Consider the following 12,910-nt stretch of genomic DNA (forward strand, 5'->3'; position numbering starts at 1 on the left):
ATTATGGATGATTTAATGATTCAATAAGAAAATGACGTAGTTAAAATAATTGAAGAAAAAAACTCAATAAGTTTAGAGATCTGTTTATGAATTCGGCCTTTTAAAAAAGTACATTCTTTATAAGAAGTGAGAGAAATGAATGTAACTTCTGACAGATTTCATTGTGGAACTTCTTTCAACAATGACAATAAATATTCACATGAAATCTGTCAAAAACTACAATTATTTCTCACTCTCCTTAATACTAAAACGAGCTGCTATTGTTAGTTTTTATTATTATATTATTGTTTAAACAAATTAAGCAGTTAATGTTAATTTTTAATTATTATTATTATATAATTTGTTATTGGTTAGCATTTAACGTATAATGTACTTAACTTCATTCGGTAATACTATTATTTATAAAAATAAAGACTAATTTTAGTTAATAAGATGTTAGCCATTTGCTTGTAATGCCTTACCTTAGATTTTGAGGTATAAACTTTATTTATTAATAATATAGAGTTTGAGTAGTTTGACTTAAAGCACTAAAATATTTATGCTAAAAAGTAAGGTTATTCAAAATCGAATTGTACTAGTCGATAAGTCAACCACAAATTGACTTCTTAACTTATTGATATTGGATATTTGAAACCCCTGGCTATTAATTTTAAAGAAAAGGCCTCCTTTAATTTAGCTCTTCAAGGATTAAAATTGTATTGTATTGCTCCTATTTATACAAGATAATATTTTATTCTTTGATGATGCAAATTAAATCATGTTTGTCGACATATATAATTCAAATTGGGAAAGATTATAAAACAACGGAAACATGTAATATGTAATACTTACGGTAAATCACTATAATTTAAAATATTACAATTATTAGTATATAAGGTTTATAGAAGTTCTCTTTCCTCTCTCCCTTGTCCCCTCCCCCCGCCCCCCCGGTCCCCACCCCCACCCCTTGGCGCACTCGCCCTCTCTCTCTATTCCAAACCACTGTATTATGTATCAAATATATTTGTATTCCATATTAATTGTATTTTGTATCATGTATTCACTATATATGTATATTTTGTATAGTTGTATATGACAATTTTTATCCAAGTCAATTGTACCAGTTATATTCGTATAATTATATTTGTATTTGTATTAACTATATTTGAATTGTGTAACGATTTCATTTGTGAAAGAAGGAATACAACATGCATTGATCCTCTCTCCTCCCTCTTTGGATCGGTCACTCGCCTCTCTCCTTGCTCTCTGGATTTCACTTGCCTCACTCCCCCCTCTCGATCTCACTCGCCTTTCCCCTCCATCTCTGGATTTCACTCTCTTCTCTCCTCCCTCTCGATCTCGCTCCCCTCTCCCCTCCCTCCCTGGATTTCACTCGCTTCTCTCCTTCCTCTTGATATCGCTCGCCTCTCTCCTCCTAATATGAATACAAATCAGTTGTATCAATTGTATCCTTGATACAACTTGATACACTGAAATACAACAAGTATTTAACCTCTCTCCTCTCTGTTCAGATCTCGCTCGCCTCTCTCCTCCCTTTCCCAGATCTCGCTCACCTATTTTTTCCCTCTCCTCTCACCTCTCCTAACATGTAGATATAATTTGTGATTAAGCATACCATAGCCATAAATCTTTAATTGAATCAAAACTATACTATTTTCTTAAGTTTGCCTTTAAATTGATGTGGATGTCCTAGAGTTACAAATGGTCAAGCTATATGCTTCCAACCAGTACACAAACAACACAACACACATATTTATTTATATAACTTTGGTGGATGGATAAATCTGATGTAGGGCATATTTTAGGTTATTATATATTTAAATAGAAAGAAGTTTTGTTCTTTTTTATAAAAAATTATTGTTCAGGGGGCAAATTTGTGCCATTTTGCAATTAAAGAAATATTTAAGAGCCAAACTTAAACTAAGAACAAAATTATTTTATTTTCTATAGTAAAAGTGTACTTTTGATTTTTCTTTCCTGCGAAATTTGGAATTGATATATGGAAAAACGGTAAAACTGTCTTTGAGCAGTAAAAAATGGAACAATAATATCTTCCATCAATAGTTTACTTTAAAGATATTCATGTCTTAAATAATTCGATTCAAATAAAATTCTACCATTAATAATTTGATCCTAAAATACCCATTAACTAATAATTTGGCAAAAGATTATTTTTATTATTACCAATCACATTTCCTTGTCAACAAAGACATAATTTAGTCAAAATTCGTCCCTCGTGTTTAAAGACCATTGAAAAGGATTTATGGATGACTTTCTTTTTGTAAAGATGCAAGTAGCAGACAACTAAGAAAAAAATATATTTTTAAAATAACAATGATTAATATGTTAATCATAAATTATTTTCAATCATCAGACTCTACTTGCCAAATAAAAGGATTATTTGGGATAATTATTTTATTCACTAAAATATTAGAGCTTTAGTTTCAATGTTTTCTTAAATTCGTTCTTTATTCATTTCATTAGGCTTCTTTGATAAAAGACAATATTATATATTGATTAATTTTATATTTTCTGTAATTCATTTTTGCACGATTACTTCAGCAATCAAACATCACTTTAATTATAAGATGGAGCGGCTACATGAGTATCTGTCATTATTCTGAGTGTTACAAATATGTATATATATATATATATATATATATAATATATATATATATATATATATATATATATATATATATATTGGTTTTAGTGAAATATAAAATAAAATAGAGAAACAATTCAAAGGGGAGGAAGAATCTCCAGAAAAATTTTATGTCAAAACTCGTTACTCAGTATGAAGCAATATATTAGGAAAAAATAATTCATTTTGCTATGTGAAACTTTTACAAAAAAAACATAATACATATATTAGACTCCAAAATTGGTTTTAAATTTTAACTTTGACCTCAAACTTTCATAGTGTATAAATAGACACTTTAACTATCCTTTCTTTTAATAAATAAACATGCGATTTTTGAAGTCAAAGTGCGTGAAATGCAAATGCTCCCACGTGTATTAGTGAGCCAATCAGTGACTGCCAACTAACTAAACATTTTGCATGTCTTTTTAAAAAAATATATATCTTACATGTTATTTTGAAACTAAATTTTTTTTAATTAATTTTAATTACTATAAAAAAGATTTATTAAGGGTAGAATTGTCATTTCAATATTTTTTTACCTTTGTGGGCCTCGAAAAATTACCCCTCACTCGCACAAAATGCGTGCATTTCATGCATTTTTCCAGATAGAAATCGCGTGTTTATTTATTGAAAGATGGGATAGTTTTTTTTTTTCCAAAGGTTCCCTCAAGGGGCTTCAATAGATAAGTCAAAGGAGCATGGAGGGGGGTGAAATCTGACCTCCGCATTACAACACTAGGAGTGAGGGACATCCTTACTCTCTAACTTATCAAAATAAAAGGAAAGAAAAAAAAGGAGGGTTGCTCCTTGTTACATAAGCTTACAAAAAAATCTAGAATTCATAAACTAGAAGCAACCAAACAAAATTTAACCAGGATCGAATATGAAGTTTCCCTTCTTCACTCGAATTCTAATGTTGGGCTTGCCAACTACATCATTATTCAAGGTGGAAGTAACCTTAGAAGGAAGATTTATGGCCTCAGTGAAGAAGGTAGTTATTTTGAAAAGTTCAGTCATATTAGCGAGCAAATCAGCTGTAGTATTACCTTCTCTGAAGGTGCGAATGAAAGAGAAGTCACCAAGTGAACTCATGGATTGAATTCGCTTAATATCATCTTTCATATGCCAAGGGGAATCGATCATACCTTTAACCATCTAAATAATCAATAGGGAGTCAGATTCAACAGTAACCCTGTGAAAATCATGATCTAGACACCATCTTAGTCCAGTCTTTAGAGCTAGTGCCTCAGCTGAATTATCTGAGCAAAAACCAAAATAGGCACTGAAAGCCATAATCATTTGTCCAGCATGATCCCTAAGTACTCCTCCACCTCCAGCACTTCCAGGATTTCCTTTACTACAACCATCCACATTCAATTTTAGCTCATTGTAGTTTCGTCTCTTCCATTTCACCAATTTAATTTCAAGCTTTGGTGTGATGTGATCTATGAGATGAGAGATACTGATAATAGAAGGTGAAAGTGGAAGTTCTGGAAATTGAGAATTAATAATCAAATAGAGGAGGTTGGAGATTTGATCAATGATTCTAGGAATAGGAATTCTAACACCTTCATGTTTGAAATTGCACCTATACTTCCAAGTTTCCCAGCAAATAAGAGATGGCAGACTCTGGAGAAGGAGTTCATGAACTTTGTTGACATGTTTGATCAACCACCATCTAATAATCATCGCCCTGACATTCTCATTAGAGTTGTGAAGGATTCCACAAGCATTAGAGAAATATTTCCAAAGAATACATGCAATGTTTCCGTCTCCAAACAAATGATTTATAGTTTCATTGGCTCCCTCTATACAACAATAGCATTTTGAGGGTCCATGAACCTTAAATCTGCAAAGTGCTTCATCGATTGCTAATTTACCTCGAGTAACCTAAGCATGAAAAATGAGACTTTGAAAGGAATTTTGTTGTGCCACATCATTCTGCTTGTTAAAAAACTAGTCCTGGACTTCTTGATATTTTGCCACGCAGACTTGCTAGAGAATAAGCCTGACTGGTCAGGGAGCCAAATAGGATAATCAACACTTTGAAGATCAAACTTGATATCCTGAACCTCAGAGACTATATTAGCAGGCAAAACAGAATTCAGCTTTGACAATTTCCATTGGTTTTGATTAATGAAATTCGACACTTTGATCTTCATAGGTTTATTTCCTTGTTGGACGATATTAGACAAGGCTCCTTTGTTGGTCCAATTATCATAACAAAATGATAAGTTGCCCTTGCCATGTTTCCAAAATATATGTTGCTCAGCTTCATTCTTGACATCCATTAGCCTTCTCCAGTGATGTGACTGCGTATAACTTTTTTTTTCTTGCAATGGGATAATATCTTTTACAATACTTTGCCTGCAAAAAAAATTTCAAAATAGAATTAGAAGTTCTAAAAGTCCACCAAGCTTTGACAGAAAAAGAGATTCAAGTATCATGAAGAGATCTAAATCCCACTCCACTTTCATTTTTGGGGAAACAAAGATTTTGCCATTTAATCCAATGATAACTATTCTTATCATTAGAGCTATCCCAAAAGAAATTAGCAAAAGCTTTTTCAATAAGATCAAGAGTGGTTTTAGGAGGATAAACAGCAGAAATGATATGCAAGGGAAGGGAATGAAGAACAGATTTAATAAGGACAGCCCTTCCTCCAAAAGATAACATTTTACCCTGCCACTCATGAATTCTTTTAATAATTTTGGCAACCATATTACCGAAGTATTTGATCTTTTTTCTCCCTGAAAAGATAGGACAACCAAGATAAGTAAAGGGAAAATGGGAATTAGAGTAACCAGTCATGAGTCTAATATCATCAATGATTCCCTGAGGAGTATTAGAAGAAACCAAAAAAGAAGATTTTCTTTTATTAACAAGTTGACCCGAAACTAATTCATAGAGCTCAAGCTTCTTCATCATCATCAAAATGGAAAGTATATCACCAGATGAGAAAAGGATGGTATCATCCGCATAACTAAGATGTGTTATCATTGGAGATCCTATATCTACAGAAAAAGGAATGAAGTTATCCATAGGAGGGTAATCCACCATTCTAGAAAGAAGTTCAGCGCCAATGATAAAGAGAGAAGGAGAAAGAGGATCACCTTGTTTTAATCCTCTAGTGGATTTAAAAAATCCATGTCTAACTCCATTAATATTAATAGAATACCAATTATTGGAAGTTAGTATCTGAATTAAGTCAATTCAAATCTCAGAAAAGCCAAAGCGTCTCATGATTAGACAAAGATAATTCCAAGAGACCCTATCAAAAGCTTTGGTCATATCTAATTTAAAAATGACATTACCATTAATATTAGGCCTTTTCATATTGTGAAAAAGTTCTTGAGTAAGGATTATATTATCGGAAATAGATCTATTCTTCATGAAACCTGACTGATTAGGGGAAATGATCTTGCTCATAAAGGGAGTAAGTATGTTATTAAGCAGTTTAGAAATAATCTTGTTAATGACATTACTAAGACTAATTGGTCTAAAATCAGTAAATTCTTGAGGGCAATCAATCTTAGAAATTAATACAAGAGAGGAGTGAGAAAATGACATGGGAAGCTGCTTTCCATTGAAAAATTCCAGAATCACAATATAAAGATCTTGAGCAATAATATTCCAGCAATGTTGAAAAAACTTACCTGTGAATCCATCTGGTCCAGGAGCACTGCTCGCATTCATTGAAAAAACTACCTTTTTTACCTCATCTAAAGTTGGAATGATCACTAGGGCATTGTTGTCAACCTCATCAATCACTCTAGGGATATATCTTAGAGGGGTAGTGTCATTGCTTACCGATTCTTCAGTAAATTATTTTTCAAAAAACTGAATGGCTTCATCAGCAATGTCTGAAATATTGTCAATCCAAGTTCCATCTTCCTTTTTAATCCTTGTGATGGTCAACTTCTTCCTTTTAGAGTTGATCACAGAATGAAAAAAATTTGTATTGTTATCACCATCAGAGAACCATTTCATACCAGACTTTTGCCTCCAATAAGATTCTTCATTCTTGATATGCATAATGAATTGAGCATTACCCTGTTAAGCTCCATTCGATTGTTATCAGAATTGTCATCAAGACATTTATCTTCAAGTTCTTCAATCCTTTTGTGAAATTCTTTGGTCTTGTCAAAGATATTTCCAATAGTATGCTTAGACCAGTAAGAAAGCTTTTTGCAAGTGTTTTTAAGCTTTAGATGGAAACTCCACATAGAACTCCCATCCACTTTTATATTCCATGCATCCTGAACAACTTGCATAAAATTATCTTGAGTAGTCCAAAAGTCAAGAAACTTGAAGTACCTAACAGGTTTAACTTGAGGGTTAGACATAGTAATCAAGAGAGAAGCATGATCAGAGCCAGTTCTTACTAAATGTGAGATAGTAGTATTCATGAATTTATTGGTCCACTCATTATTCACCAAACCTCTATCCAACCTTGCCCAAATTCTCTTTTTAGGTTCCCATCCATTGCACCATGTAAAAGGGGGGCCATTAAAGCCAAGATTAGTCAAACCACAACCACCAATACAATCAATGAAAGGCATACTTCTGGAAATATTGTGAGGTCTACCACCTCTCTTTTCAGTAGGGTCTGTAATAGAATTAAAGTCACCACCAATCAGCCATGGTGTATTAATGCTATCAGAGAGCCTTTGAAGGTCCTCCTACAAAGGTTGTCTTAAATGGTCAGTACATTTAGCATAAACCAGGGTGAGGTGAATAATTTCTCCAAAATATTCGATAGAACAAGTAACTTGTTGCTCCATATCCTCAATGATATTACAACTAATATGACTGTCGCAGAAAAGCCAAATTTTATTGGTAGAATTTGCAAAAGCAAATTCAAAACTAAGACGTCTTTTGAACTTGTCTAAATTTCTTTTGTTGCTGAAAGGCTCCTTAATGCCAATTACTTGGAGATTATGCATCCTTTTGAGTTGTTTCAATCTGTCAAAGGCACCCTTAGATGTAATGCCTCTAATGTTCCATATAAGAGACTCAATCATTTAAAGGTTGGACTTAAGTTATTTTGATCATGTGAATAACTCACAGTGTATTTGTTGTTGATTCCTTTGCCTCTTCTGCTAGTTCTTGTGGTCATACCTCCCCTAGAGTGATAGGATCCTCTAGGTGAGAGATTATGTTTTTCAGTTATATCCCCAAAGGCTTGAACCATTTCAGCAGGTGGAGGAAGTTGTTGATTGAATGTTTCCATCAAGGTATCCGCCAAGTCATCACTTGTGGCAGATTTTTCGTCCATGCTAGCATAATCATTCTCAGAGGTGGAGTTGTTTTCAGTCTCATACTCGGAAACTGAACCATCTAGTTCAGATTCCTGCAACTCATTATCATCTTATTCTGAATCCTCAACAACTTCATTATTATTTAATAGCGAGTTTGAGTTTATGTCTGGTAAGGGTGATTTGGTGAAAATTTGATCAGGAGGATCTGCTGGCTTTTGAGGGGTATGAACTTTATCTCCGTTTTGTACGATCTTAGTGCCATTGTCCTCTACAGGAGCTCTATTGTCATCCATAGGTTCTCTATTGATCGTCTTGCTCGTAATATTATGGGTTAAACGAGAACTGGTTGGCATATTCTGAAGTTGTTGATTGTTGAGTGGATGAGTGTTATTCAAAGTTTTGATGGTTTGGTTAGCCTGACCAGAAATCACATTACTCTTTTGGAATTTTTCTTTGTTGCTTGTGTTTATGTCAAGTTGGATGACATCAATGATTTTGCTCGCATGTTGGTGTTGGTCCTTGCATTGAGGATTAGGATGATGTTGGGGCTGATTTTGTTGAACTTGCCACTGTAAGTTTTTCTTGTTTCTATTTCTTCTTCTGGTCATCTGTTTGAATCCATCAGCATATGCTTCAGTTTGATCTTTGGTGCCCAAAGCTTGATCATTTTGCAGCTGATTAACATGATCATTTTGGTTATCATGCCCAATGCCATTGCCCTTATTTTCTCTATGCTCATCCCTTTCCATGTTTCTGCACTCATTCTGAGAATGACCTTGAAGTAGACAATATTGACAGTAGGAGGGGGCGCCCTCATATTCAACGTCAAGCCAATATCCATATTCAACATCGGAGTCTAGCCTTTTGAATCCAACACAAATTTGATCTTGTCTAGGCTTTAGCAAATCAATTTCGACCTTCAGCTTAGCGACATTACCCCCTGACTTAGAATATGTAGCCATGTCAGGGGCCATTGCGTTACCAATCAAGCTAACCATCTTAGAAAGAATGTCCCATCTAAACAAATGCCAAGGCAACTGGTGTACCAAAATCCACACAGGTGCTAAAGATGTTTCAATTTCAGGTACAAAGTCAGGAGTCCATTTGATAATCTTCATGCTATAAGGACTCAATGTGACAAATGGTTTAAAATAGATATGATAAAAATAGGATTCATTGTTGAAGTCTATATAAACATGATTTTGGTCAAAGTAAGATATTTTGACCGTACCTTTCAAAGGGACATGGCTATTGAAGAGTTTTCTTAGTTCATCCATGTTTGGTTTCCCTTTTGTGAATTTCCCAACAATGGTAAAGCGACAGTCTTCCGCAAGATTAACGAAATAGTCTTGAGCCGAGAAATACACCGCCGGCTTTCCCATATGTGTACCATGAGCAATATCAACTGGTTTTTTCCCCTGTAAGTTTGTCTTGAGATTTTCCGAGATAGTTGATGCATAGGAAGGCTTTGAGATAGTGCTCAAAGATGCATTATAAGGTTTAGAATTGATATTCGAGGTGGAGGGGTTGTGGTTAAAGTTATTGTTATGTGATGACGTGTGTGATTTAGAGTAGTTCGGTGTGGCATGACTATGAGTTGGATTGTTAGTTTCTACTGGGTTGGCATTGTTGGTCCTAATTTCTCCGTCAATGCGTTTTGCCTTGTCAAAATTTAAAGAAACCTTTGGAAATTGATAGTTATTTTTGGGTGGAATCCTCTGTTCTGATGGTTGCATAGGAGGAGTTGGAGCAGAGGGATTATTTTGTTGCTAGGTCTTGTTTTTTATGTCTGATGAGTGGGTTTTCTTTGTTGTGGTTGAGATCGAAAAATTGGACTATGTTCGATGGATCCGGTGGAGCTGGTGGAGGGAGTGGCGTTTGGACCGCTGGTCCAACTAATTCTACCGTTGACATGTAGAGAGAAGGCAGAGAGAATTAGCTAGAGAGTATGCTTTAACAAAAGCAAAGGGTAGAATAATTTGAGCGAAAGATGGGATAGTTAAAGTGTCTATTTGTGCACTATGAAAGTTTGAGGTCAAAGTTAAAATTTGAAACCAAATTTAGGATCTAATATATATTATGCCTTTACAAAAATAATAGGAGCAACAAAATAAATAACAACTATAATAAATAATAAATAAATGTAATGATGCCATAGTATTTGACATAAGAAGTTAGTCTACAATCAGAAAAAATATCACATGCATTTAGAAAATGGCCAAAAGTTTCTTTAAACTATATTTGAATTTCCAATGACACACTTTAACTTTATGAGAATTCTATTACCCCTTTGAAGTGTTTAAAATTGAAATTAATATCTCTCTGAATGCTTAGCTGGCAAAGAGAGTGTATTATACTCTTTTTTGAGAGAGTGAGCACAAAAAATAAGTATTAAAACTTTTATTTTTAGTCTCTTATAAAAATATATGTATTTTTATTTTTATTTCTTATTTATTGTCTTTCTTCTTCATAGCAACCAAATTTCATTCACCATTGTTGATTTCACACAAACTTTTAAACTCTAGTATAAAAATCTTTTAAGAACCAATCAATTCAATTCAAGATAAATGACATCTGCATATATTCATCCAAAAAAACATATTAGAATTAGATTTGAAAAAAAAAAAATCAAATTAGATTTACATCAAATTCAAGAGAACTCTCAAATGAGAATGCTTTTTTTAAAATTAATTTTCTCTTTGTTGCTCTCCCATCGGCCACCATCGTCGCCTCCTTCGGCAAAACTAACCATTACTACCATTGTCATCTTCACCAAATTCACCATTTTTAATTCAAGAAAAAAAAATTAAACTCTCTATTAAATAAATTTACAAAATCTATCTCATAAACTATTGATAAATTGATATGAGTATACACTGATATCACCACAAAAAAGCTTTGAATCTTACTGGAAAAAAGATTGATTGAAATTTAAATCAAATTCATTTGAACATTAAAAAATCTTACTAAACTCTTTAATTATTAATCTCAAATTTCAATCAATCAACTACATTACAGATGTATTTTCAATCTTATTAATTGTTGAAATGAATCAATATTGTTCTCTTCAAAATTGTTGTTTGCATCGACATGAAAATGATGTGAAACACATCGCCGGCTCCTCTTCATCTTCTCTAAGAGAATAGTGCCCATATCCAATAATCTCCATTAATGGCAACACTTTCTCTATTTATCCCCTCTCATGCCTGCTTTCTCACCTTTTTCCTTTGTTTTTTCAGGTGTCACCATCATTATTCACTCCTTCTTCCTCACAAGTTCAACACCAAGATATTGGGGTTTTACAACAATGGTGAAAATAATGAATATGGTGAAGATATAGGAGAAAAAATAAAGAATTATAAAAAAAAAAGTTGGAAAAAAAATAAATTTAATGAAATTTTCAGGTGTCAGGTTAAGGGGTTACTTGTGCATTATCCCATTTCTCTCTCCCTCGCTCCCCTCCCTTCCCCCCGCGCACTCGCCCGCTCTCTCTAGACCAAACAATTGTATTATGTATTAAATATATTTGTATTCCATATCAATTGTTTTTTGTATTACGTATCAGTTATCACTACATCAAAAAAATTATTTGCGACAATTAATTTTAAATTGCCGCTAAATATGTATTTTTAGCGACAATTAACACTCTTTGTATATGTCTCTAAAATCTTTAGCGACATTGGTTCTAATGACATTTAATTAATGTCGGTAATCAGTTCTACGAATTTTTCTTACACTAATTACACTTGATGGTTATAGCTTCGTAAAAACTCCATGTGAAGCATTAATCCCAATGTTGCAAAAAAATACATAAGCAGATCTCTAAGCTTGTTGGTTTTTTTCCCTCAGGTATCTCAACTATGTTATTTTCCTATTGAATCATTGAACAACAATAATTTGGTCCTTTTAAACACCGTTGATTGATATGGAACCACATATTGCGAGGAATATTGATAGATGATACATATGTTGTACCAGAACTCATTAGTCCAATTTATAGTAACTGTTCGAGAATAATTGTGTTTTACTTCAAATCATTTGAACATATTAGAAAAAAAACGAGACTAACACATAATTTGTCTTCATTCCTTCACTCAAAATTATTACAATACAAACACAATTAAAGACATTTCCAATAGAAAAGTCGATTAAAATCAGCCAACAGTGTTTAAAAGGAACAAATTATGGATGATTCAATGATTCAATAGGAAAATGACATAGTTAAAATAATTGGAAAAAAAACTCAATAAGTTTAGAGACATGTTTATGAATTCGACCTTAAAAAGAACCCTAAAAAAGTACATTCTTTATAAGAAGTGAGAGAAATGAATGTAACTTCTGACAGATTTCATTGTGGAACTTCTTTCAACAATGATATTAAATATTCACATGAAATCTGTCAGAAACTACAATTATTTCTCACTCTCCTTAATACTTAAACGAGCTGCTATTGTTAGTTTTTATTATTATATTATTGTTTAAACAAATTAAGCAGTTAATGTTAATTTTTAATTATTATTATTATATAATCTTTTATTGGTTAGAATTTAACATATAAAGTACTTAACTTCATTCTGTAATACTATTATTTATAAAAATAAAGACTAATTTTAGTTAATAAGATGTTAGTCATTTGCTTGTAATGCCTTACCTTAGATTTTTAGGTATAAACTTTATTTATTAATAATATAGAGTTTGAGTAGTTTAACTTAAAGCACTAAAATATTTATGCTAAAAAGTAAGGCTACTTAAAATTGAATTGTACTAATCGATAAGTCAACCACAAATTGACTTCTTAACTTATGGATATTGGATATTTGAAACCTCTGGCTATTAATTTTAAAGAAAAGGCCTTCTTTAATTTAGCTCTTCAAGGATTAAAATTGTATTGTATTGTTCCTATATATACAAGATAATATTTTATTCTTTGATGATGCAAATTAAATCATGTTTATCGACATATATAATTCAAATCGAAAAAGATTATACAACAACGAAAACATGT

This window comes from Solanum lycopersicum, chromosome 3 (genome assembly GCF_036512215.1).
Source record: "Solanum lycopersicum chromosome 3, SLM_r2.1".
NCBI lineage: Eukaryota > Viridiplantae > Streptophyta > Magnoliopsida > Solanales > Solanaceae > Solanum > Solanum lycopersicum.